A 1,002-nucleotide genomic window follows, 5' to 3' on the forward strand; every position below is an offset into this window, starting at 1 on the left:
AAAAAAAAAAAAAAGAATCTCTCATTGCCTGATCTTAACAACTAGTCTAAGCTGGCTGGCCAGCAAGCTCTAAAGGTGCCCCTGTCCCCGCCCCCAACCCCCCACCTTGCCAGCCCTTGGACTACAAAGATAGGCTTGGTGTGTTTGATCTTGGGTTCTGGTGCCTGGACTCAGTTTTTCATGCTTGTGGGGAGACTGAGCCATCTCTCCAGCTTCCACTCCTTTGTATTGTTTTGTTAAACAAGTGAGGAGATTAAGCCTCGGCCTTCTCTTTTCTTGGCAGGTACCACACCAACTAAACCATATCTTTACCATCTTTCGTTATCTTTCTAAAAGCAGATGAAGACTATGTCCACTGTTTGAGTAAGCCATGAAATTGCCATTTTCTAAGAATGGAAATCTACATCATTTCCAAATCTCCTCTCACTTTTACCCTTCCTTTCCTTTTCCTTCCTTTTCTTCCTCTTCTTTCTCTTCCTCCTCCTTCTTTTATACTTCTTTGAGACTGTCTCATGTAGCTGGTTTTAAACTTTTGATCTTTTCTCTCTCATCCCCAGGCTGGCCTCAAACTCACTAGGGAGCCAAGGCTAATGTCGAACCATTTATTCTCCTGTCTCCATTTCCAAAGTGTTGAAATTATGTGCATAGGTTATTATGCCCCATGTTGCTTCCTACCTATAAGACCCACTATCCCTTAAAGAAACACACTTTGGGGCTTAAAAGGTGACTGAGTGTTAAAGAGAGCTTGCTGCTCTTGCATAGGATCTGGGTTTGGTTTCCAGAACACACATAGCAGCTCAAAACGGTCTATAACAAGTTTTAGAGGATCTGACACTCTTCTGGCTTCCACAGGCTTGAGGCAGAGGCACATGGGGTTTCCATCTGGGAACCAGCTTCCTTCATCTCTGCATGTGGTCTTGTGTGAGGCCAGGGTAAGGAAAAGAGAGCTTGCTTGAATCCTGCAATCTATGAGATTGTTCTTCTTCAATGTTAAAACATTGG

This window comes from Mus caroli, chromosome 3, assembly GCF_900094665.2.
Source record: "Mus caroli chromosome 3, CAROLI_EIJ_v1.1, whole genome shotgun sequence".
Classification (NCBI taxonomy): Eukaryota; Metazoa; Chordata; class Mammalia; order Rodentia; family Muridae; genus Mus; species Mus caroli.